Raw genomic sequence first — 24,731 nt, 5'->3', positions numbered from 1 at the left:
ACGGAATCTAGTGAAATCAATCACCTTCAGAGGGCTTTTCTAGTGTTCATTTACTCGCTATGTGGAGATGAACAATTAAATACCAAGCCTTTTGAAGCAAGATGATCTGTCAGTTGATGAGAGTGGGTGTTGAAATCTCTCCACTATTATTCTGTGGGACTCTGTGATTTAAGCTTTACTAATGTTTGTTTCTTTTTTCTTTCTTTCTTTCTTTCTTTCTTTCTTTCTTTCTTTCTTTTTCTTTCTTTTTTTCTTTGCAAGTGTTGTTGCCCTTCCATTTTGGGTATAGAAGTTTAGAATTCAGACATCATCATCATGGATTTGTCCTTTGATGAGTAGGAAATGTCCTTGTCCAACACTTTGATTAATTTTTGTTGAAAGTATATAGTGTTAGATATTTAAAAAGGCACACCAGCTTGCTTCTTTGATACATTTGACTGGAAAATCTTTCTCCAATCCTTCCCTCTGAGGTAATGTCTATCTTTGATGCTGAGGTGTGTTTTTTTCTATGCAGCAGAATGTTGGATTGTGATTTTGTGTCTAGTTTTTTTTTTTTTTTTTTTGCTATGTCTCTTTGGTGCATTGAGTCCTTTGATATTGATGGATTTCAATGACTAATGATTGTTAATTCCTGTTATAATGGGTGGTTGTTGTTGTGTGTGTGCGTGTGTATGTTCCTCTCAGTTTTGCTGGTGCAAGTTTATCTTTTGCCATTGTTTTAATGGTGGTAGTTAACTTTGTGGAGTTGGAGACCTCCTTCTAGTACCTTATATAGGATTTGGGTTTTGGGTTAGATACTGCTTAAATTTGACTTTGTTATGAAATATTTTGCTTTGCCCATCTATGGTAGTTGACAGTTTTGCTGTGTATGGTAGTCTTCAATAACATCCATGGTCTCTTGTAGTCTACAAGCCGTCAATCCAGGCTCTTCTGGATTTTACGGTCTCTGTTGAGAGGTCAGGTGTGATTATATTAGTTCTGTCTTTATTTGTTACTTCCACTTTCCCATTGCTGCTTTTAGTATTCTTTCTTTGTTCTGTATGCTTAGCATTTGATTATTATGTGGTGGGCTGATTTTCCTTTCTGGCCCAATCTATTTGATGTTCTGTAAGCTTCTTGTACCTTGTTACTTTTGTTGGGAAAATGTACTCCTGTGATTTTATTTAAGTATATCCTCTGCGTTTTTGGACTGGATTTTTCTTCCTATATTCCTGCTATTATTATGTTTGGTCTTTTCATAGTATCCAAACTTTCCTGTATATTTTGTGATAGGAATTTTTTAGATTTTAAATTTTCTTTGATTGAAGCATCCATTTCCTCTGATGTGTCTTCAAGATCTGAAATTACCTCTTCCATCTATTGTGCTCTATTCCAGATGCTTGATTCTTTAGTTTCTGTTCACTTCACACCTCTGGCTTTTAAAATATTGCTAAGTAAATGTACAAACAGCTGGTTACTAGTTCCTTGGTCTATAGTTACTTTTAACACTTATACTCAAGTAATTCTCATTCAAATTATTTTTTTATTTACACTTATACTCTGGTTACTTCTTATACTTATTTTTCCATTCTGCATAGCCAACCTCTCTTTTTTCTTATATGTACACCCATGCATTTACTTACCCTTTGTGTATTTATGTCACAAGGCTCACGGTAAAGCTCACTGCAGATCTCCCATTTTCTAAGTGCACTATTTTACCCTGTGGTGTCCTTGCATTCTTCCCCCGTGCCCAGCCCCATGCTTCGTGACACTCCGTCAGAGCCCACTCTGGCAGAAATCAGCTGGGGGTTCCCTGGGAGGGGGCACTGAGGTTGGGGAAAGACAGATGAAGAGAAATGAAGACAGAGATGTAGGATAGACTGGGAGGACTGACGGTCAATACCAAACAGCCCCAAGTTCATTTCTCAGGCAGCACAGACACTACAGCACAGCCAGCTGACCACCTCCCTGCACCGTCCTTGGGAGGAAACTCAAGCAGGTGCATTATCTTATTCAGCTAAGCAACTTCTAATCTCTAATGAGGAATGTCTCTGGCTGACATACACCAGCCCAAATCTTAATAGGAAAAAAAAGTGTGCTCTTTCAACTGGGCAAAAAATATGTTCTTTCTGTGGGCTAACACAGATATTACTCATTGCTCTCAAGGTTACTGGAAGAAGCAGAGCAGCAAGCTTGAACTCAAATGATTTCTTTAAGTCAGAAATGGATCCAGATGGAAACTGAGTTACTCGTGGGCTCCCACTAGGTGGTTCCTGTACTTACCTGCGGATATTAGGATAATATTTGGAATGTAGTTAGGAATTATCCTGGTCAAGTGAAGAGGCAGTGTGGTTATGTATATGATTAAGTATTAAGGTCCATGACTTCACTAGCTTCAGGTTAGGTGTCCAATGTCAGGTATAATATTCCACTTTTGACTGGATTTTAAGTATACTTATAGAGGACTCAAGGAAGATTGCAAAAGAGGGGATCAAAATTGTGGTAACATCCAGAAAAGCTGGAAGTCTAGTGGGAAGCAGTCTCTCAGGGAATTGGCTGCATAAACAAGAGCAGTCAATGGCAAGATCAATGGATGTGATAACATGGAAGGGTAAAATTTGGTGGAGTCACCCGTAGATGAAGATGCAGTGCCATCGGTGATTAAAGATCCGCCACACTAGCTTACAAAAGATACAGCTTTAATAAAACAGAAGGAAAAACTTACACCAGAATCCCAACGGTCCAGAATGCTGGAGCCAGGCCAGTGAGAGGGCTGATAAGTGCACCCGCCAGGTTTATAGGTAAACTTTTGCCTTAGGGCAACACGCCCCACAGACAGAATGTGATTGGCTGAACTCCCCTATCACCTAGACAAAGAACTGCAGGCAACAGAGGACTGCTGGGAGAAGAATTTACCTCCCCGGGGAAGAGCCCCCTTATGGTATGTCCAGTGCACACTGACCAGTTCTGAAACCATTTACACAAAAACTGACTCAGCAAGTTGAGTCATCTCTATACATACAAACAAGTATACATGTTTGTGAATGTATATATGCATATATATGTGTATATGTGTGTATATGTAGACCCAGATCAGGCATCGAGAGAATATGAAAAAAATGTCTGTATCGTTAGAATACTCACTCATTGATTTGGAAGAATTTCTCAAAGGACAGGCAATTCTGTACTTTCCACCCAATAAGGCTTTAAAAACCAGAGGAGTGCGTTCAAGGAGACTGAACTGGCTGGGTACTATTTAGCTGCATCAATGCCCTCAGTGGGATTATGGAAGCCTGAAGGCAGTTAAGAAACAGTGAGGCAAGATCTCCTGAGTAAATTGGGAGCATGGGGGTCACAAAGAGGGTAGAAGGGGAGAGGAAAGGAAGAAAGAAAAATATACAGTGCAATAGAAACAATAAACAAACCATGAGAATTAAGTATGATGGTCAAAGGAATGTATTGATGGATATCAATGCTTGTACAAGAAAATTGGATATTAAATTCAAGAATTAAGGGAGTTATAAAGCTTCCAAGAAGGTTCAGTAGAGGAAATCTGCTATGTCTCCTGAATAAAAATATATGTAGTGATTATTACAAAGGTTTTAAGTACTTGAGTTCAGCCAAGTCAATAAGGCTGACCTAGAAGAAAAGAATATTGGTGTAAAAAAAAGTTGGTGTAGACTGCAGCAGTTCACAACCTGTGGGTTGTGACCCTTTTGAGGTCAAGCTACCCTACCCCAGGATTGTATATCAGATATTTACATTATGATTCATAACAGTATCAAAACTACAGTCATGAAGTAAAAAAAAATAATTTACTGGTTAGGCGTCACCACACCATGAAGAACTGTAGTAAACGATTACAACATTACAAAGGCTGAGAACCACTGCTCTAGAGGGGTAGGTAGAGTCTCCTAAATAAAGAGACATCAAATTAACCTTTTCTGAGTTCCCCATGAAGTGTTCTCCCATGAGAACTTAGACAATTCCGTCTCTTCTTGGATTAAATTTGTGTTTTCTCATGTTCCTTAAAAACATTTTCTGTCGTTATTGCTGTGGGTTTTCCACAGAAGCTAATTGTTCAGTCATAACCTTGCAGCGCTGACCTCTCAAACAGACTCCAATGAGTAGTGCCGGTACCAGCTGTCAGCCCCTCAGGAGCCAAGGAAACCCACGTGAAATCCTCATTGGTTTACAGGTGGCTGTAGATGTTCACTCTGCTGTTTCCAGTGTCTAAAACCACTGTATCAACTCAAAGCTCATAGCTTTTAAAGATCAAGCTCTTTTTCTCCCTTTCTGCAAACATTATTTAATTCAGTAAAAAGCCATTATGACTTTGGTAACCAATGTGGCCACGTGGAAACTAACTTTTGTCACATCTTCAGTTTATTGACAAAATGCAAAGTGTTTGTGCTGTAATCACATTTTGCTTTAAACTTTATTAGTTTTTTTAAAGATTTATTTATTTATTATGTGTACATCATTCCTTCCATGTGTGCCCACATGCCAGAAGGGGGCGCCAGGTCTACATTATAGATGGCTGTGAGCCACCATGTGATTGCTGGGAATTGAACTGAGAGACTCTTGAAGAGCAGTCAGTGCTCTTAACCACTAAACCATCTCTCCAGTCCACTTTATCAGTTTTTTTAAAGACAATTTTTAATTTCAAATATTGTGATATGTATCTATTAAGAAATCCATTTTGTGCTGGGTTGTATAATTACTAAATACTTTATCACTATCAGTCAGTGTGATGTATATAGCAAATCAACAGCAAATGCAGACAAATATGTAAGTTAATATAGATAGTGGGGTACCTTAGTTGGGCTCTAGAGACAAACAACCCATTGCTCCTGTAAGTAATCAGCCTTTCACAACTGAAAACCTACTGCAAAAGGGTCTTTCTGTCCAAAGTAGGCAGCATCAGAGAGATGGTCAGCTATTTTCTCAAAGGAGGACAACATCCCCACACCCTCCATCCTGGCCAGCCAAACTTGATAATACTACTTTACCCTCTGTGAGAGGAGATGTCAGAAAGGTCACAAGCCACTCCCAGAAGTTCCAAATGAAATCAGCAGATAGTTCCAACACCAGAATCCACAAAACCAGCCAAGCAGCTATTCACGGTACCACTAAAGACATGGTTATCAGTACTGCTTCACAGCCAGCATTGCCGTGAGCCTAGCAAGGATGTGGATCCTTTCAATTGTACCCAGATGCTGTGCACACAAGGAACTAGGGATCTCAGTTTTAAAAACAGGAAGAGTTTTTCCTTTATTATTCTTAAGGAGCCAAAATATTGGAAATTCACTCATCTCTCTGATCTCTCAGGCTCAAAAGACACCCACGAGGGAAAACTCCCGAGTGGATATCCCAGAACCACTGAAACCTAAGAATCAGACAGATAGAGGCTATCCTTGAACTCAAGGTCGTGTGCCACCATCACACTTGGCTCCCTACTTCGGGTGGGGGGGCAGACATGTAACCAGCCTGAAGGAGGAAGCAGAATATCTACAATCTAAAAATCTCTGCATGCCAGCTCCTCTAGTTACTAAAATATATCCAAATAAATGTCCGATATCTGCAGTTATATACAATTTTACTCCTGGTATATCACGCCCCACCATTCTTTAACATCTATTATTGTCTGTTATTGAGTGCTCAGTTCTCACCTCTGTACCTGTGGTATAATATTCAGTTCGCAGAGTTCTACACTTTTTCTACTGTACCACTATCCCCACATCCAGGAAGTCACAAATTGCGGCACCATCTGTTGAAGGTGTTATGTTAGGCTGACATCTGTTGAAGCCCAGCTTCAATGAGATTTGTACATTTCATGGTAGGAGTGTGAGGATTAGAATTATTAAGCAAAAGGAACAGAGATAGAAGAGAAATTAGAGACAGAAACACAGAACAGCTTCAGGAGTGACATTCAGTGAACACTGGACCCACTATCTTTTATTTTCCACATGCTAATATACTTCACTCCAGAAGGAGGAGAGGAGGCAACAGACCTCATTAACATGATGTAAGGAACAGACTAGAATTCTCTGACCTTTGGGGAGGATCTACTTCTATACCCAAAATACTAATTAATCACACCCTAGGTCAGGATCTCCTGTTTGTAGCCACAGCTGTTGTCAACACCTCTGAAAGAGTAAAAATAGGCTCAACCTTTCTGACCTCCAGTCAAGGTGGAACAGGCTCACAGCTGTGGGCCCTCACACATATCTGCCTGGGAGCTGCCATGCTTTCTGCCATGCAATAACGGACCAAAGCTGTGAACCTCTCAGTCTGCCCCCATTAAGTGTTTTCTTTAAGAAGTTGCCATGACTATGGTTTCTTACCACGGCCCTAAAACCCTAGTGAATATGTGATCAAATTCAGTAACTTTTGGTCAAGGGAGGACTTATCAGGAAGTTAGACCTCAAGTACTATTAATAAGAAAAGAAATGAGAAACACCATCTGAACCAATGACATTTTAGGTAATAGAGTAAGTGATCTGTTGACAGATACGTTATCCTCAATCCCTGGTGACTGAAGAAGGAAATTTTAGAATGTCTGTAGATTTTAAAGACTCTATTGAGAAGCTGGAGTCATGACTCAAATGGGTGGAGCACATACTGTTCTTGTAGAGGACCCAAGTTGTTTGTCCAGCACCCATGTCGGGTGATTCACAACTGCCTGGAATTCTAGGTTTCGAGAAAGCAAAACTTCAGGCCTCTGTAGGCACATGTCTTCATTTACACATACCCATAGACATCACTTGTAAAAAATCAATCTTAAAAATTGAAGTGAATTTGAAGATACTTTTTGTTTCGTTTTCACATTTAAAACCAAAATTGGCATTTACCTCAATTTATTAATAATGACTTAAATTACAGATTTTTTTATTTTAGGTTAAAAAAAACCTATAGCATAGGAACATTTGATAAAAATAAACTATTGCAATTCATGTTTACATCAACATAAATTTTATTTTCGGATACGTCTTTAGACTCAAGGGCACTTTCTTTTCCTGAATAGACTTTCTGCCTTCATGTGTATAATTCCCTGATAGGATGAAAGTATGATACAGTTGGGTGGTTGAAGTTATGAGCAATGTGACACTGGTGGCCAGTGGGCTGGATTGTAGAAAGAGGGGTTTCTTCCTAGTGCCTTAAATCTGTAGTGTCATGTTGTGAGGAACTACTAAGTTCATAGAGATAATTCCTGTGCTGAGATTTTGTTTATGATCTAACAAATGAAGCTTGCCTGATGATCAGACTGCAAAGCTAGCCAAACTAGTCAGCCATAGATGCCAAGCAATGGTGGCACACACCGTAATCCTAAACAGCCACACTAGGTAGCCATAGAGGCCAGGCATTGGAAGTCCATGCCTTTAATCACAGCACTTGGCAGGCAGAGTCAGACAGATCTCTATGAGTTCAAACCTTCTCTACGGTACATGAGGTTGATCCAGTCTAAAAGAGAAACTGGGCTCACACCTCTGATCCAAGCACTTGTGATCACATGACTTTAATCCCAGAAGTAGGGAGGTGGAGACAGGAATGCAGTACAGTCTCTCTGTCTGAGGCAGTCAGTCTGAGAAGGCTGTCTGAGGACAGGATCGCCCCTTTGGTATGAGGTAGATAGAGTCTTGGTGGTGGTTGACTGCTTTGCTCCTCTGGTATTTCAATTTTCCCCTTAATGTCTGACTCCAGGTTTTGATTATTAAGACCTATTAGAGCTCAAGCTACAACTTCTGCTTTGCAGTACTAGTCGTCTTAAATGTCTTAAGTCAGCTTTCAACATTTCAGATAGAGTGGGGTAAAATCTTTTGATGCGAGGACTGCTTTTCTACATTAAAAATCATCTAATTCATTTTGTATTGAAAACTTTATACATACTTAGGTGTGTTTATTGCAATCCCTCTAGGTTATATTTGTTGTGTTGTGTTTTGCTCCTTTTATTTGTGGAATAATTAATAAATTAATAATTAATAAATTATTCTGACTTCTAAATGAGAGTCTCATGTGACTATCAAAGGATATGCAGAGGTGTTTAGCTGTTAAATACTAATGTGTTTCTATTTTTGCTTTGATCATGCCTCATGACTCTAAACCTCATGACTCTAAACCTCATGACTCTAAACCTCATGACTCTATACCTCATGACGCAGGGTGACGGCCCCATCAACAAAGAAACAGCAAAGACAGATGTGGGCTTCCTAAAAAAACTGAAGTTAATATTGTTCTTGTGGAAGAGTCACTATCTAGTGCTTCCAAAGGAAAAACACAGTACACGGTAATTCCCCCTAATTTAAAATGTACTGTTCTACATGAATAAGCATAAATATTTCAAAAGCAGTTTGAGAACATGCTCATTTAGCAAGACAACACTATTAACTTCCTCCCTAGGGTCTGGAAGTTCCCAAGTCCAAGCTTTGGGCCTGATTTACAATATGTGACATTAATTCCCACCTATGTAACAGGACTCAGATCTTACTGAAAACTGATTGGTTACATATGCCCTTAACCTTAGGGCCACTTTTATACCAATGTATATTTTTGGTGTCTTGGTTGAACAGCATGTGTCTTAAGTTGCATGGCCTAATAGCCAGGCTTTCTCTTCTATTCCTGTGATCTCTGAGTTTGCTTCTGGGGTGGTACCATGATGGTTTGATTACCATGACTCTGTGGCACAACTTGAAATCAAATATAGTGACATCCCTAGCACTGGCCTTTTTACTTTGGATTATCTTGGCTACTCGGGTTCTTGTGTACTTCTATATGAATATTAAAATTCTTCCTTCTATTTCTCTGAGGAATGCCAATGGAAATCCAACTGAAATTACATTGAAACTCTAGATTGCTTCTGGAAAGAATGTCATTCCTCACAACATTGAATTGTTCCAATCTATGACCACGAGTGATATTGCAAGTTCTAGTATCTTCTCAAGATTTTTTCATTTGGTGTCTTTTTCTATTTTTTTTTTTTTTTTTTGGTTTTTCGAGACAGGGTTTCTCTGTAGCTTTGGTGCCTGTCCTGGAACTAGCTCTTGTAGACCAGGCTGGCCTCGAACTCACAAAGATCCGCCCGCCTCTGCCTCCCGAGTGCTGGGATTAAGTCTTTTTCTATTTTTAAAACAATCTTATTTTACATACCAATTCCAGTTCCCTATCCCTGTAATCCTCAGTTTTGGAAGTTGCTTATTTCTTGTTTACTTAGGCAATATATCCTTCTGGAGTCTTTGATGGAGTTGAAGAAGGATAGTTATAGTTTTCCTTAATTACGATAAAAGATAAAATAGATATGCATAATGTAACTGTAATTCTTGGTTGATTACTGTTTCATGTAATTTTACTTTATTAAAGTGAAAGCCTTTCTTTATTGTTTAAACAGAAAAAGGGGAAATGGTGTAGGAGGTTCTTCTGTTTCTGTGTTGCTTTCATTGGTTGAATAAAGAGACTGCCTTAGCCTTTTGATAGGGCAGCCCTTAAGTGGGCAAAGTAGACAGAACAGAAGGCTGGGAAGAAGGGAAGTTTGGCAGATGCCATGAATCTCTGGCCTGAGACAGATGTAGGTTAGAATCTCTCCCGGTAAGCCACGACCTCGTGGTGACATACAGATTATTAGAAATGGGTTGAATAAAGATGTGAGAGTTAGCCAATAAGAGGCTAGAGCTAATGGCCAGGCAGTGATTTAATTAATACAGTTTCTGTATGATTATTTCGGGGGCTAAGCTAGCCAGGCAACGGGACACAGCCTGCTCCTCCTTACTACAAGTGAAAACCAGGTGACATCTAGCCTCATGGGCTGAAGAACTACTTGAGTCTTCAACTTCCCATTGGTAGACGCCATTGTTGGACAAGTTCAACCACAGCTTGTGAGACAGTCTCATAAATCCACTTTCTACATGCATGGAGAGATTGGTTTTTACCATTCCTGCTCATGTAAAGAGCATAAGGTTGTGCAGCCATGGTTTCTTTCACTTGCACATTGATGAAGATGAGCTGGCTAACATTCATAAAGTGCTGGCTAGTACTCAGAAAGGCAATATTCCTAACTTCATTGTTATCTAAATATTCAATTTACCCTAAGGGTACACTTTTTATTATTATCCATTTATCAAGAGTATGCCATGAATTCCGGAAGAAAACTTTGAAAAACAACGAAGCCATCATCCAGCTCTGCGACTAAAGACAAATCCATCATTTTGTTTTCTTATCTAATTCTTGTAAGTTTCTTCTCCACTTCTAAAGTGCCCATTGTGGGACCCTCATCCCTTATTCTCAAAGGGGCAAGAAGAAATTTCCTAGCAGAATATTTTCCCAGGAAGATAGTGGCCTTCCCTGCTCCCACCCAGGAGATTCCGAGCACAAGGTCACTTAGCTCAGTCCAGCCAGCCACCTGTTACAGGCTGATAAAGATGGCCTAATTCAAGAACACTGGCCTTGTTCTTGAACAAGGAAAAAGCTGACTTAACAGAATGGGATGGAGCAAAAGTCCTTGTAGCCATGCCAAAGCATCTTCAAAGATTCTTTTATAGTTATGCCTTTAAAAGCTTACACCACAGAGGAGATACAACTCCTCTCTACCTTGTTGTAATGGGGATGGAGATGAGTTCCAAACATGTTTGTGTTATGCTGATTAAACCTTGCTTCTTACAGTCTGAGACTCTCTGGTGGTCTCTCTCTGGGGGTCGTAATCTGGGCACAACACTCATGTGTCAGGTAAAAGGTACCTTTATTTCACCTGACATCATAGTGGAGCCACAGAACAAACATCTTCTTTTGTGTTCTTACATTTGTCTTTAAAATTGCTAATATTCTGGGCACCCTTCCACCTGTGGGACAGGGAATCCCTCCACTCCACCTTGAGGAAAGGGCTGTGAAAGTTGTTCACACCCCGTGCAAGAGGAAGAAGCAGACGGGCCTGTGGAGTGCAGGAAGATAGCAGGATCAGCTATTGGAGCCAAGGGCAACAGTTATTGAACTGCAAATCTCTGCTGATCTGGGAAAGTCAGGGTAGGCAGTGGAAGGTTGGCTCAGGAATCAACAAGCCCTATGTCTTTAAGCACAGGGTAACTCTTGTCACTCAAGCCTCACCAACCAATCAGTGCCTCCAGGCCGAACCGCCACTCAGAAGTCGTGCAGGGCTCTTCCATGATCTTCGCTGCTCCTTTTGGTTTGCGGAGGAGGTGGGACCAGTGTTTTCGCGTGTTGTGCTCCCAGTGCCGCTGCAGGAAGCTGGGAGAGGTTTCCGGGTGAGCCGGAAAACCACGACGACGTGGTGAGCGAGGGGCTGCTGTCCCCAGAACGGGAAGATCAGATGCAGAGATCCAGAGTCCAGCGTGACGGGTCCTCAGGGCCGGGTGGGAATCTGCAGTCATATTCCGTGTCCCATGTGGTCCCATGTGAGCTCCCATGCGGTCCCTGCTGCTCCCTGGACCCAGGCACTGCCCGCTGAGTAACTTTGCTCTGTGGGCTGCAGCCCTGCAGACCTATGGGCGCAGTGAGCTGTGTGGGAACGGTGTTTGTAGTTAACAACGACTCGCTTTTTGTGCAGCCGTGGAAGGCAGGTTGACTAACTTGGAGAGGCCTGGTTTCTCCTGTATCTTCTAGAAGGACGGCACTTTTCATTTAACCTTTACGTGTACGGGCCACTTACAGTTAATTTTGTGGAGGTTGTAAAAGGCATCTCATGTGTCGGGTAGCACTCCACTACTTTTTTGTGATGTCCTAAGAGTCGGATTTGGTGACATTAAGGACTTAATAAAGCTGGCTACGTAGTAAGTCTCAAAGTAGAATTTAGCTGCGGGAGGGCTGCCTCTGAAATACCTTAAAAATAAGTATCTATTAACCAGGCCTGGTAAATGTTGTGCCCAGATTACAACCCTCAGAGAGAGACCACCAGAGAGGCCCAGACTGTAAGAAGCAAGGTTTAATCAGCATAATACAAATGTTTGGAACTCATCTCCATCCCCGTTACAACAAAGTAGAGAGGAGTTGTATCTCCTCTGTGGTGTAAGCTTTTAAAGGCCTAACTACAAAGAGAATCTTTGAAGATGCTTTGGCACGTGTACAAGGACTTTTCTCCCTCCCATTCTGTTAAGTCAGCTTTTTCCTTGTTCTTAGAGCAAGGCCAGTGTTCTTGAGTTAGGCCATCTTTATCAGCCTGTACCAGGTGGCTGGCTGGACTGAGCTAAGTGACATTGTGCTCGGAATCTCCTGGGTGGGAGAGGGGGAGGCCACTATCTTCCTGGGAGAACATTCTGCTAGGAAATTTCTTCTTGCCCCTTTGAGAATGAGAGGTGAGGGTCCCACTGTAAAGATAAGGATATTCGGGTACTTATTATTTTTTCACCGGATTATCTAGACATTTAGCTCTTTACAAAGGAGACATCCCTGACTGACAGCCAGCCTCTCGGCCCATTCTTCTAACAAGATGCTCGGGGAGGTATTACAGGGTCACAGCCGACCTTATGGCCTGGTGTGCCTTAAAGTTCCTGATTTCTTGAGAAAAGCATTGTTCTGAGAGAGGGGCCATATGACACCAGGTGACAACTATTTGAAAAGTAAAACACTGTTGCGTTAAGGACTGGTCTGGTCAAGCAAGGCTTTAATTTGGGTCCTCAGGCAGGGAGAAGGAACATTCTTGGGAAGAGGGAGAAACAGCCTGGAGCCTAGGCCTTTTTAGCTTTGCATAGGTGACTTTTATGTATAGAAAATAAAGCAGAATTTTCTAAAACCAAGAATATTCAGCAGTAATGGTCTGGGTCCAAGGCCTTTGTGGAGGGTTCCTTCAGATCCTAAGAGCCCAACTCTTCTCACCACCAGGAGCTATGGTTATAGGTCTCAAGGGCAGTGTAGGCTTAGTCAGTACTGTTCTTGACATGCCCTGTGTTCCCCTTGTGTAACAAACACAGTTGGCTTAGCCTCCTCCTGAATTTGTCGCATTGTATGGTAGTTTCTGCTGACTTCATAGAAGTTCCCCATTTCTTTCCCTGTAAGTAGTAGACAAGATGCTGTTCGTCTTAAGGAGCTACTTGACATGAGACACAGCTTGTGCAAGACCTCCCCACCCCTGCTTTTACCTTTTCCACCTTCTCCTTTTCCTGCTGTCCTCCTTCCCTGGCACTTTCCCCTCAGGACCCTGTCACTGCTGCATCAGGTCACTGCTGTCCATCTCCCATCTGCCTAAGTGTCCACACTTGCTGTCTCCTAGCCCTGTTTAAATTGTTCAGAGTGTAACCTGGCACGTGACCCTAAAAGAAACTTAGGGATGACCACGTATGTGGAGTGGGAAAATCTGTCTATGATTCAGGCTCCACTTTGAGCATCAGACAGAGATAGATGCAGGCTCTCATTCAAGACATTTTTCTCTATTAATCTCTTAATTGTGTGGAGTGATTTCTCCCTGGGAGGACATAGTAATTCTAGAGCAGCTGCATTTGCAGCCTTTTAGAAAACTGTTTCTGAGACACGGTCTCTGCTGTTAACTCAGGCGGCCCTGATTTCAGACTGTTGCTCTCCAGGGCAATGACTTTGTTGTCCTCCATGTTACATCTCCAAAACGTTAAATTAAATGATTGCACCACCTCAGGATTTTAAAATTATCCATTTGAGTCAGGGAGTCGGGGTTGACTGTCCATTGCAGTAACAGGAGAAGGATTTCCACATGGGGCCTTCGGACCAGAATAGGAAGAATAGTTTGTGTATACTGCAGGGGGAAACAGGGCAGGCAATCAGCTGCTGGAGTCTCCATTATGAAAAAGGCCCTGGGTGTGGCAGGAGGAGTAAGTCTGTAATTGCCCAGCATGTAGCTCATGTCATGTGAATAAAGACTGGCCACATTGGTGGTGTACAATGTTACCTTGAGATGATAAATGTTGGCTATGCAGTTAGGGAGCTCTCCAGTGCATACTGCTCATTCCTGCTTCACACAGTTAAGTCAGCTTAGAGATTTGAGAAATTAGCCATTTTCTGTGTGTCATGTTACAGATGTCAGCAGCCAACATGTGCACATAGGCAAGATCAATCAGTCTGTTACTAATGGCCTTCCCTCTACTAGGGAAGGGCCTACTCTTTTTCAAAGTCAGTATAGCTATGTTTTTAAATCTATTTTTATCATTTTAAAAAGTCACTTATTGATATCATTTTTTAACATTTTCTTTATGTGCATTTTTGCTGTTTTGTCTATTTCTTTCTGTTCTCCAGTGTTTCCTGATCAGTAAGAATTTCATTCCCTTTTTTTCAAATCTGTTGATTTATTTCTATTTATAGCAATAACTTCTGTAGCTCAGTCTTGCCCTGAGCTACGAAGTTGAGAATTGCTTTGAACACCTAATCCTGGCTCTGTTGCCCAGTGCTGGGAAGACAGTCCTGCAACTCCGTCCAGGCTGGGCCTTGACTGGTCAGTGAGAAGGATAAGAGACCAAGGAATGGTGTCCTCCAATCTCTTTGACTTTTCCTGGGGAGTTACAGATGAAGAAGGATGTGTGCAGGACCTGAGTTCACTGATGAACTCTGAAGCTGATGCAGGCACAGCCCAGAAAGGGAATGACAGGAAGGAGGGGAGAACTTTCCTGCTTTGGCAGTAGTTGATATTAGCAATGTGGAGTCAGGTAATCAATTTTAGATGCTCCATCAATGTTCAGAGTGCCATTTCTTTATATTTTCTCCATAATCCCTTCATTCATTCTTTCTTTCTTCTCCCTCTCTCTTCCTCTTTCCTCTCAGCCCTCTCTCCCGCCCTCCTTTCTTCTCTCACTCTTTCTTTTTTACTATCTTATTTTACATACCAATTCCAGTTTTCCCTCCCTAGCATACTCCCACTCCTCCCTCTCTATGACTCAACTCCAGGAGTTTGGCCTAGTGTTTATCTGTGGATCTCTGCATCTGGCCCCATCAAGCCCTGGAAGAGGGTAGTCATCAGTCTGATGACATGGGCAGAGTAGTTTAGTAGTTTAGTTTAGGTATCCTCTCCACTATTCCTTAGATTCTTAGCTGGGATCATTTTTGTCTCCTGGGAGTTTCCCTAGTGCCTGTTCTCTACCTCACCCCACAATAACTCCCTCTTTCAAGATCTCCTTTCTTTCTCTCCCTCTGTGTCCTTTAGCCAGCTTGATCTTCCTGATGTTTCAAGTTCTCTCCAGTAAATCCCTTTCCTCCCTGTTTTCTCCCCCTACCCCCCATGCTGCCAATTTACTAAGGAGAGCGTGACTGTTTCCCCTCCCTGTTTTCTCTTGGGTTGTGGTATATAGTTTGGTTACCCTTTGCTTTATGTCTAATGTCCACTTGTGACTGAATACATACCGTGTTTGTCTTTCTGTGTCTAGGTTACCTCACTCAGGATGTTTTTTCTAGTTCCATCCATTTGCCTTCAAATTTCAAGATGTCATTTTTTTCTGCTGAGTAGTACTCCATTGTGTAAATGTACCATATTATCTTTATCCATTTTTTGGTTGAGGGATGTCTAGGTTGTTTCCAGATTCCGGCTATTATGAATAATGCTGCTATGAACATAGTTGAGCAAATGTCCTTGTGGGATGCGTCTGCCTCCTTTGGGTATATACCCAAGAGTGGTAATGCTTGGTCTTGGGGTAGATTGATTCCCAATTGTTTGATAAACCACCACACTGATTTGCACAATGACTGTAAAATTTTGCACTCCCACCAAAAATGGAGGAGTGTTCCCCTTATTCCACATTCTCTCCAAATTTCCACATTCTCCAAAGTTGCCATTAGTGTTTTTGATCTTAGCCATTCTGACTGGTATAGGTTACACAGTCTTTTTTTTTTTGCATTTCACTGAAATCTAAGGATGCTGAGCAGTTCCTTACATGCCTTTCAGCCATTTGAGATTCCTCTGTTGAGAATTTTCTGTTTAGAACTGTACCCCATTTTTTAAATGGATTATTTGGTATTTTAGATCTAATTTCTTGAGTTCTTTGTGTGTTTTGGACATCAAACAGTCCAAAGTGGGGCTGGTGAAGATCTTTTCCCATTTTGTGGGTTTCATGAGGTCACTTTTCTTAACTGTTGCTCTCAGTGTCTGTGCTACTGGTGTTACATTTAGGAAGTGGTCTCCTGTCCATTTCTTGAGGTCCACAGTCCAAGGCAATTAAGAATCTGGGTAAAGGACTAGCTTTATCTTGTAACCAAATTATTGCAGTTACAGTAGTTCAACCAAAATAGAGGATCTTTGTAAAAAGTTGTGGCCCTGCCTATAGGACTCTTATTTTCCAGGTTTAAGATTTACAGACAGAGAGAAAGGTGTGAGCAATTCTTGTATTCAATGCATACTACGAATTTACCATACAAAAAAAATCTTAATATTAAAGCATCATGTTCCCATGAGTCACTTATTTACCTCTGTGGTTTTTTAGGTTTTGTTTTTGTTGTTATGCTTAGTCTGTGTGAGACTTAGTTTATTCGGTAAAATATTCTATGTGGCTGGGCAGGTGGCACAGCATGTATTCTTCTTGATGATAACCTGAATTCATATCCCAGTACCCAAGTTGGTAGGCTTATAACCACCTGCTACAATCCATGAAATATGACTCCTTCTTTTCTCATATGGCATCTATATGCATATGGAACACATTCTCTCTTACACAAAAGCATATAAAAATGTGTGGTAAAATTTTTCAATACTTCTTGTGACTCATAAATAGAGAAAATAGAGCAAAACAAGTTGCTCTAGGTGAACAATACAAATCATTCACTATTTCTGTATAAATTTGTTACCTTCTATTTGTTTGGGTAAGTTTTAACTTCCTGACTCTGATGCAAACTTACAGGCAGTCATCAGTTACAGAAAACAAAATGATGCCTTAGTGATCCTAACAAATATTCCTTTCCTTATTATATAAGAATGATAACCCTTTAGCAATCAAAACCGTTTTCTACAACGTTAAAACATAAGACGGACTCAAGCAAACTACTCCAGTTTGTTGGGACACCCTCCTCGTCCAGTCCTTTTCTGTAACTAGCAAAGTCGAGAACCCCAGTGCATAGGATGAGCACTGGCTAGCAAAGGCCCTTTTCAATCTATGAAGCCTAGAAAGGGAGCATAAGGGAAAGATTCCATCCATCAAATCCTTCAATTTAACAAAGGAATAGGCAACTTGATTCCTAATCCCAAAAGGCAACTTTGTACAGAGCCTGCTGCAACTCTGGTCCAAGCACGGTAGCTTCCATCACTACTTAGAAGCCAAAACTGGGGACATAACCCATGTTGTCCTAGTTCTGGATACAAGAAAGATACAGAATTTGTTGGTCATAGGTTCTTCCTCTGTGGTTTTATTTAGTTCACCCATTTTGCACTATCTAAGTTTGGAATAGAAATTCAATGAGGAGACTTAAGAGTTCATTGCGTGAAGCTGTGGAGATAAAGGCAGGGTTGTACTATGTTGAGATGATGGGGTATTGAGATACTCAAGCTATGAGACATCTGCTATGGAGAGCTGCAATAGGGAGTAGAAGTAGCAAAGGAGAGACATGTATGAAAAGTTTCAGGAATACTTATCTAAGCCCTTTGAGAATGAAGACCTTCCTGTCTGAGACAGAGCTACAGGATTTGTTGTTTGCCTGCTGAGTTTTAGTCTTGTTTTGGTCCAGTTTTCCCTCACTGTGTCCACACGCCTTTCTTTCATTTTATTTAAATTTATTCTTTCTCATTCACTACATCCCAAATGGAATTTCCCCTCCCTCCACTACCCCCTGTCCTCTCCACTGCTCCTCTTTCCACCAGATCCACTTCTCAATTTCTCTTCAGAATATGACAGAAATCCCAAGGATATCAACAAAATCCTGATTAACAAGGTACAATAAGACCAGGCATAAGCCCTTATATCAAGGATGGATGAAGCAACCTTGTAGGAGGAAGAGATTTCCAAGAATAAGCAAAAGAGTCAGAGACACCCCCTCACCCACTGTTAGGAGTCCCACAAAAGCATCAAACTGATGTGGGATTCCCCTCTGTATGCTGTAAATACCATTGGTAAATAAAGAAGCTGCTTTTGGCCTATCACAGGGCCAAGTACAGCAAGGCGAGCATTTCAGACAGATAAAGGAAAAGAGTAGATGGAGCCAAAAACAATCACATAACTGCCACAGGAGACACACACCAGACAAGACGTTACTATTGGTAGGCCACCACCATGTGGCGATATACAGATTAATAGAAATGGGTAAACCTAAGATGAGCTAGCTAGAAATATGCATAAGTAATAAGCCAAGCAGTGTTTTAATTAATACAGTTTCTATGTGGTTATTTCTTGTGGCCAAGACAGAATGAACAGCCTTCACCTACACTAAGCTGCCGAACCATAACATGTATGGAGAGATCCATGTTCCAACCCCTGTGGTCTCTGTGATTACTGTTTCTGTTTCTGTGAGCCTCTATGAGCTCTGCTTAGTTGATTTTGTGGACTGCATTAGGAAAATTTTTGATTATCAGTTTTTTTGAAAATGTTTTCCGGGCCTTTGAACTGAGAGTCTTCTCCTTTTATTCCTGTTATTACTAGGTTTGGGCCTTTCATTTTGTCCCTACAATCATTCTCTACTTCCGCAGGACTCCCAGAGCTTGGGCTTGGGTAAGGGTCTGTGCATGTGCTCCCATCGTGGTCAGAAGAAGCCTTTCTGATGACTGTAGGGCTAGGCACCAATATATAATTACAGGAGAATTTAGGTACACATCCTTCATTGATTTTTTTTTCTCAGCCGTAACTTGGTTCTACTCTAATTCTCTGAACATCCAAGGTCTGGGTGCTGGCCATCGTGGCAGTGTTAGGTATGGGCTTCCTTTCACATCTTATGCATTAGACCAGTCATTGGTTGGCCAATACAGAAGCTCTGAGCCACCATTGACCTAACATATCCTGCAGGCAGGGCAAGTGTGAGTCAAATGTTTTGTTGATGGCTTGGTATCCCAATGAGCTTCACTAGGAACCCCTTTTTAGATGACCTTGTTTACCACAGTTGAAACACTTGACATTTCCGAATTTTTTCACTGTCCATCTGAATGAGTCATCAGTAATAACCATTCAACAGATTCACGACTGCATTTAAGAAATTAGCTCACTACTTATTAAGTATACTCTATTAGTTTCTAGGATATAGACAGAATTAAAAATAGACTTTGGAGCCAAAATATCACACAAATGACCTCTAGTTCAAACTTTTATGCAGTATGTCTAGTTCTGACAAAAATCCTATGATCTCTCTCTCCACCTTCAGCCATTACTCTCAATATCCCCATCTTCCTGATCCAGAAAGAACAAATAATTAAGTTCTGTGCACAGCTTTCTATGATTTTCACCAACTAAAGTCTTGATATCTCCCACATTCTTCTGAAAGACTATAACATGAAGGGCTTGCTTGTTGGGGTTTCTGTCCCACCTGGTAGCCCACAGCTGGCATACCTCAAGGAAAATCACACACAGGACTCCATAAGATTATAAACTGATTGGCCCATTAGTTCTGCCTTCTTGTTAACTCTTATAGCTTATATTAACCCATTATTATTATCTATGTTAGCCGCACAGCTCAGTACCTTTCTCATCATGGCAGCTCACATGTTGTTTCTTCGGTGGTCTGGGCAGGAATGGCGGAGCAAGCTTCTTGCTTCCCAGAATATTCCTGTTGTCATCGCCCCACCTCTACTTCTTGTCTGGTTGACCCACCTATTCTTCCTGCCTGACCAATCAGCATTTTATTAAAATACATGATTGACAGAATACACACAATTCTCCCGCACCATTTCCCTTTCTTTTTTTCTTAAACAAAGGAAAATACCCATAGTCCATTTGTTGGGAATGTGGGTGTAGTATTTCAGGCTACTTCCTGCTGGTTGGGGGTGCTGATAATCTTATGGGAACCTAAAGAAAATTTAGAGTTATAATCAAGTCCTGACTGGAGTATCCTGTTGAGTCTCGATCATCTCAGGCAGCAGTCTTGAACCTGTTCTGGATGAAGAACTCAGACATCTGGGCCATCTATTCCTGTCAGAGATTTCTCAGGTGGTCTCCCTTGGTCAAATTGGATTTTTCTTAACTCTGAATAAATCCAGAGCCTCTCGTTTTCTGTGGAAACAAAAGCAAAATCTCTTCTCCAAAGTAACATACCTTTTGACTTCAGTTTTGAAGCCAAGGTATTTTCTAAATACCTATCTTGGGTTAGTTCAGCAGCATTTATAAACAAATGTCTTTTAGCAGCTGTTGCTCCTTCCTCAGCATTCAAAGAATTCAATGAGAGCATAATAGCATACAGTATCAAGTTTCTTTGTGTATTTTCCATCTTTATATGGCTTTATTTTAACCTCTATTTCTTTCATTTTTATTTTTACTTTTTGAGACAGGTTCTCTATATATCTTTGTCCTGGAATAACTCTGTAGACCAGGCTGTCCTTGAACTCACAGAGATCCACTTGTCTCTGCCTCCCCAGTGCTAGGATTAAAGGTGTGTGCTACCACACCTTGAACTCACAGAGATCTGTCTGTCTCTGTCTCCCAGGAATTGGGATTAAAGGTGTATACCACCACACCCTACTTCTTTCTTTCTTTCTTTTTTATTTTTAACCTTTAGCCTGCATTTATTTTTAACACATAGCAAACCATTTAGAGGTTTTTTTCGTCTTTGAATCTCTCTTTACTGTATATCTCTCTTTTTCTGACCACGAGTTAAAAACCGTGGCTTTGACGGCTGGATCCAGCACATTCCTTAGCTTTCCAGCCTCATGGCAGAGGTACTGCTGGAGCCATTTTTTATTGTCACAACTCTACAGTGTTTCAAGGTCCCTGCCAGCAAGCAAGCTGCATCATTCTGCTCACAGACCACACTCACTCGGAGTGCCTGCCTGAAAGAGTCAGAGTTAGCCCTGGCAGGACAGCCCAGAAAGCCAGCATTTTAAAACCATGCAGTTTTTTTCCTGCTATGGCTGAAAACAGAAAAGCATGCGTTCAGCTTTTCCTCAACATAGTTTAAGTGTTTAGTGACAGGATCTCTTAAAAGAGCTGCAAAGTTTTGCAGCTAAAGCTGAGTCAGGAAGCCTCTCTTAGATGAGAGCTTTTGCTTGCCTCTAGCAAGCAGAGCAGACCCAAGAAATTGCTGCTACCAAGAAAACATGCTTTACTCTATTCTTTCCCAAGCTTACTCAGATTTTCTGTGGATGCAGTTATCCACGTGGGCGCCATATGTAGCATGAGGGGTAGGCTTGTTTGTGGGTTTCTGTCCCGCCCGGTCCCCCAGCCGTTCAGTCCCAATAAAAATCACACAGGAATCTATATAAGTTATAAAGCTGATTGGCCCATTAGGTCAGGCTTATTATTAGTCCTTGTAACTTATATTAATCCATTATCATTATCTATGTTAGCCACATGGCTCAGTACCTTTCTCAGGATGGCAGCTCACATGTTACCTCTTTGGTGATTTGGGCAGGAATGGAGGAGGGAGCTTCCTCCTCCCTAGCCTTCTCCTATTCTTCTTGCCCCACCTCTACTTCCTGTCTGGTTGACCTGCCTATACTTCCTGCCTGGCCAATCAGCGTTTTATTAAAATACATGGTTGACAGAATACAGACAATTCTCCCACACCAAAAGACAACATTCCCTGGTTTTCCCTAGGAACAAATTCAGTTTTGGTGTCCTGTTTTTGTTCTAACTTGATTCTCTGTTGCTGTGACTAAATCGATTAACCAAAGGATTCCAGGCAAAAACAGGTTTATTTGGCTGATTCTTTTGGGATATAGTCTGCCATTTTGAGAGTTTAGGGTAGAAACTCAAGCTGGTCACTAAAAGGAAATTTTATGGGCAAAGATTGTTTCCTGCATTTCCTCTTGCCTACTCATTGTCTTATGCTCAGATAACTACCTTATCCATACACACATATCCATAGCACAATTAATAGAAAAACAGAGATAGATATTGGGGTTCAACCTGAAGGTCAAAAAGGAAAACATTCAGCCACGGCTTTTACTTCTACCTCTGTCTAAAATGATGATCCTGCCTCCAGGAATTCCACAATGACACTGTCTGAGAACTGTCTCATCCCTTCATATCTTCCTCTCTAGGACTGGGATTAAAGGCATGCACCACTACAGCCAGGCTTTTATGGCAAACTAGTGAGGCTACTATGGTTTGGTCTTGCCTTGGGCCTGTCTTTCCTCATTGTATCTCCATTAATGTCTTTCAAAATATGAATAGTATGCTGTGCGATTGAGTGTAGGAAAGATGTAACTTGTTTTCTGAATTTACAAGATGTTACTGTCAAGAGATTGTCTTGTATGTGTGGAGAGACTTGGGACATTGGAGCAGTTTAAGGGTTGTTGCATATTATGAGGATCATTGAAGTGACTTATTGTATTTTCTTCATGGATGACCATTAGCCTATAATGAGACTATGTATTTGCTTGAGTCTAAAACTTACCAGATGATGATATATTTGAACATATGGTTTTTTTTGGTCACTTGCTTGTGAACCTTTTATTAGGAAGAGATTTTCTGGATGGTTTTCCTCATGGAGGGGTGATATGGGTCTCTATAGCATCAGTTCATTTCCTGTTCTGTGTGTCTACTGTGTTGTAGTTGATACTAATCAGCCAACTTCCTTCTTGTGCTGTCATGCCTTTACCACCATTAAAGACTCTATCTCTACATCGTGTAAGATATAGGAGAAACAACTGCTATTCAATGCTAATCAAGTTTGCTATCTTTCTGTTTTTAATTGTTTGTTTGTTTGTCAAAACAAGGATTTTCTTTGTAGCCCTAGCTGTCTTGAAAGTAGCTCTGTCCACCCAGCTTGTTCCAGAATGACCTCAAACTCACCAATCCCCTTGACTTGGTATCCCAAATGTTGGGATTAAAAGTGGGCCAACATTCCTGGCTTTTTGTTTTCGTCTTATTGTGTGATGTGCCTGGAATGTAGGTTTTTGACCATGTCAGGTATTTGCTGTTAAACTGAGCTTCACTTATACTTTGAATTTTCAAATTTGGTAGAAGTTATAATTTGGTTTCCCAGGATGGCATGTATTCATGACAAAAATGCTGCCTGTGCCTTCTGACTCACTGGATTGCACATACATCTCCTTCTTCCTGCCTGTTGCTTTTGTTTTTAATGAAAATTCATATTTCACCTATAAGCATGGACATGCACCACACAGGTACCTGATCCTCACAATGATCAAAGATGTTTTCAAAAACCCTGAACTTGAATACTTGATAGTTATGTTCCCTGAAACAAATACTAGTAATTGAGCCCTCCTATATGCAAGACGAGCAAGAGCTCTTGACTAATGAGATATCTCTTTGACTCTGTGTTGATTATTTATTATCCACATCTAATTTGGTAATGTTTCCATCTGTCCACTTGTAACTGTTTAAAACACGTAGTGCCTTTTAGCAAAATCTTACTGATATTACAGCTTAAAGTGGAGAAGTTTAAGTTTTTGGAAGATGAATACAGAACTCTTTGTAGCAATGTCAGTAAGATACTACTGAGTTCTGTCTATTTTTTGTTTGCTTGACTGATTTTTGCATGGGAGATGGGGTTGTAATATGTACGTCTGGGTGTCCTGGAACTGACTGAATAGACTAGGCTGGCATTAAACTCCAAGGCAGATTTACCTCCCTCTTACTTCTGATTGCAGTGTTTAAAGGCATGAGCCAATAGACACAGCCTGTCCCTTTTATTTTCTTTTCTGTATCTACCAATTGTTGATATAATTTCTCTCCTGTGTCTGCTATACTGTTGATCTATTTATTGGTCTCTCTCTGTTTTTTTAATAGTCATTTCTCTTGCAAGATGATATCCCCTTCACAGGGTACAGTAATGAGAGAGGTGTACCTTCCATTCAATTTCTTTCCAAAGTGACTTGGTGATTACATTATAATGTCTATTTAATGGAATAAGTATAAGGAGTACAAGAATTATATGACTATATTGTGAAAGAACTATACATTTACAATGTTGTCACTCTCATGCTTTCTGTTGTACACATGTATGTGTCATTTCAGAATGCAATGACCTATGATGATGTACATGTTGACTTCACATGGGAAGAGTGGACATTGCTGGATCCTTCACAGAGGAATCTTTACAAAGATGTGATGCTGGACACCTACCATAGCCTTACTATCCTAGGTAAAACTGAATGTTCCATCATGGTTTTAAATGAGGAGACAAGTGTTCCTTGGTTTCTTTCATGTTCTTCTGTAATTTGATTGAGAAAGAAGAATGAGGTGAATAAACCCGTCATTGTTCTAAGGTTCGCTGATGATAGTAATTTAAATGTCGCACAATTTTTAATAATATATCATATGTTTTCAACTCTATTGTAGGATCCACTTGGGAAGACTGTAATATTAAAGAACAACACTGTCTAAGTTCTAAAAGACATGAAAGGTAATTATCATTCCCAAACCGATACAAATGTTCCTCTGAAGAAATTGTAATGTGTCCTGGAGATTTTACACTAAAGAATGGTATAAATAAGAAAAGTCTCATGTGGATGATGATTATTAAATTATCACAAAATCATATGCCTCTATTTCAAGTAGATGAATTGCATTTGCAAGGCATTTTTTTAAGAAAGAAGACTAGAAACAATGCCTTAAGAGATATCACCATTTTAATCACACCTCAATGAGAGCTATTTGGTAGAACTGTTAGTCCATTAACTTCTCACCACTCATATTACAAAAGGTAAACTTATTTTTAAAATAGATTTATTGATTTAGTATTCAGTGTTCTGCCTGTCTGTATGCTTG

This window comes from Myodes glareolus, chromosome 22 (assembly GCF_982192425.1).
Source record: "Myodes glareolus chromosome 22, mMyoGla1.1, whole genome shotgun sequence".
NCBI classification, from domain to species: domain Eukaryota; kingdom Metazoa; phylum Chordata; class Mammalia; order Rodentia; family Cricetidae; genus Myodes; species Myodes glareolus.
Note: the sequence above shows the minus strand (reverse complement) of the source record.